The sequence below is a fragment of the Lepidochelys kempii genome, chromosome 2, assembly GCF_965140265.1.
Source record: "Lepidochelys kempii isolate rLepKem1 chromosome 2, rLepKem1.hap2, whole genome shotgun sequence".
NCBI classification, from domain to species: domain Eukaryota; kingdom Metazoa; phylum Chordata; order Testudines; family Cheloniidae; genus Lepidochelys; species Lepidochelys kempii.
In genome coordinates, this window is record NC_133257.1 from 224,511,709 (window position 1) to 224,514,457 (window position 2,749).

The window sequence follows — 2,749 nt, forward strand, 5'->3', positions numbered from 1 at the left end:
CATTTTCCAAAAATAGGAGCATAAAATTAGGTTTCTACGCGTGAGATTTTCAAAAGTACTTAAGTGACTTAGGAGCACAAATCATATTGACAGCAAACCCTGATGCAAGTGTATAGTCTGGTCACAGCATTGTAGCTTTCTTGACTTGTATAAGTTCAGGATACCAGTATGTGGGTGTTGGTGTTAAGGCCCTGGATTATTAGTCTTTTTCAGCATACATGAGCATTTTAAGTGTGAAACTTCTTCATAGAAAAGTCTGAAACTTCTACTAACATTTAAGAAACTAAAGAAAAATATACAAAACATCCACTTATCAGTTTGTTTATACAATGGGAAGAAAGTACAGAACTAGCAATGTGTGCATTTAAAATGTTTTAAATTTTAAAAATTATTTTTGTACACCCTTTTTCAAGAGACGGTCAAGTACTATCTATAAAGTAGCTAGTAAATGTTTAGCCTCCATACACTTAAGTTTGAAACCAAATTATTTCCCTTGACTGTTCTCCTTTTACATGTGGTAAACATTGATTTTGTATTTTTTTTTTTTAATTTGGAACACAAGCCATCATGTTTTTTTGCCTTCTCATCTACGGCAAAGTTTTTATTATGGCTCAGTCCTAAGAGGGGTTGAGTGCTCTCAACTCCCATTTAATTAGTGGGTGCTGAGGGCACTCAAACCATTGAAGCATAAAGCCTTTTAGGCAGAGCTCTGGCAGCAGTATTTCTAACCATTGTATGTTGTCTCTGATGGTTGGCATTAGAGCAGCTAAGGAATGCTGTTTTATACCATATGTACATTTAAGGGAGGACATTCCTTATGATGTTGTAATTACAAAGTAGATCATGCTTCTAAAGTAAGCTAGTTGACTGGATTTGTAACATCCTCAAATGTGCCAGGCCAAATGTCCTGAATGTGGAGTTAAATGTAGGCACCAAAATAAAAATGGCCTGACTTTCACAGGTGCTGAATACCTGCATCAACTTCAGTGGGAGTTATGAGTATACAGCACTTTAAAAAGATAGTCACACCTAACTTTAGAACCAGCACTTTCACATTTGGATGTTTAACTTTGAATCAGGAGAAGTATGTATCCTTTTATGATTCTACACAACTTGAAAGGTTGACACTGCCTGAGTATTTAACTTCATAAGGATGTTGTACCAAACTGTCTCATATGAGAGAGTAAGAACATTGTTTTAAAGGCCTGGCAAAGTTTGGCAAACCAGAGCCTCTTAATACAATATAGTATTTGCAGTTACGGAGTGACCAAAGGGTGGGCTTTGGCACCTGAACTGGACCCTCTGAATACAGCTGAGCTGTCTTTTAGGTCGGGTCTGGACTGTGCTAGGTCTTTTCTGAACAACAAGGTGATCTGTGCAAGCACCACTTCCTGCCTCAGATTTACTGGTTATAAATAAAAGCTGCAGTAGAACTTTGCTCACTGCAAAGTGTTGCAGGGATAAGCGGTCCAAGCTTCCTTGACTGACTTGGAGGCACTGAAATGTGCAAGCATAGAGCCAGGGCCATCCCTTGCGTATGGCGAATCGGGGCAACTGCTCCGGGCCCTGTGCTTCAGTGGGCGCGTTGTGGAGACCTGGGGGGCCAGGCTGGCCCAGGGGGTGGAATTAACAGTTCAGGGAACGTGGCCAGCCCCTGGGGGTTGGTGGGAAGCGAGCGTTCTATTTCTTTTCCTTGCTTGCCAGTGTGGCAACACAAATCTCAACCCTCCCCTTTTGCAACTAGGTGCAGTTTCCCCCCCGCAAACTGACCATCTTGGCTACTTCTCAGGACTTGCTACTGCCTGGCCAGGGTTGCAAATCAGGAGGGATGGGGTTTTGGTCAAAAACACTCAAGATTTGCTTCCTCCTTGCTAATGTGCCAAACTGATTTTACCACCTGGTCCAGGGGTTGCGAATCAGGAGGGATGGGGTTTTTGTTCGAAAACAGGCACAATTCCCTCCCTCCTAGCTAATGTGCGCAGTTGACTGCCAGCAGCCTAGCGTGGCTGGAACACACCAGTGCCAGGCTGACCCCATCCATTGCCCTTCTGCCCCGGACCCCTCCCTTTTCTGGGACACCCTAGCACAGGAGCCAGCCTGGGACTCTCCATCGTCCCCTGCCAGCCCCCCCCCCCCCCCCCCCAGACTGGCGTCCCTTCCCCACACCAGATTTCACCTGTATAAAAAATGTTAAGGGGGAAGCCATACAGGCTGATTTGTCCCGGGCCCCGCACCCCCCTAGGGACGGCCCTGCCGAGAGCAGACCTCTGCTATCTGCTGCCCAGTCAGTACCCATTATGGAGTGGGAAAAGCGAAAACTGGAAAGAAAGGCAACGCGCAAAAAATGCAGGCCAAGGGCTCTGACCCACAGAGCTTCGCCGCTCACGGTCCAAAAGCGGAGGGAGTTTTAGTCCCAATCAGCAGCCGTCTGCTGCTCTGCGGCTGGCACCTGCGGTGGGCTCTCAAGCCTCCAGTGCCAGACAGCCTGGACTACGGCCGCTCCGCGCTGGAGTGGGGAGGGCGGCCCGCGGGCGCGGCAGCAGCCGCGGGGCGGAGCTGGATCCTCGCCGGGCCGCCGGGCCGAGTGGCGGGAGAGCGAGAGGACGGCGGAGGGTGAGCGGCGGCTCAGGGGGAGGGGCCAGAGCTGAACGTGGGCATGGGCTGAGCCTGTGGCGGGGGTGGGGGGCCCACAGGCCGAGTCGGGGGGAGGCGCACTAGAGGAGTGTGGGCCCGCTGCGCACGGGGCTGC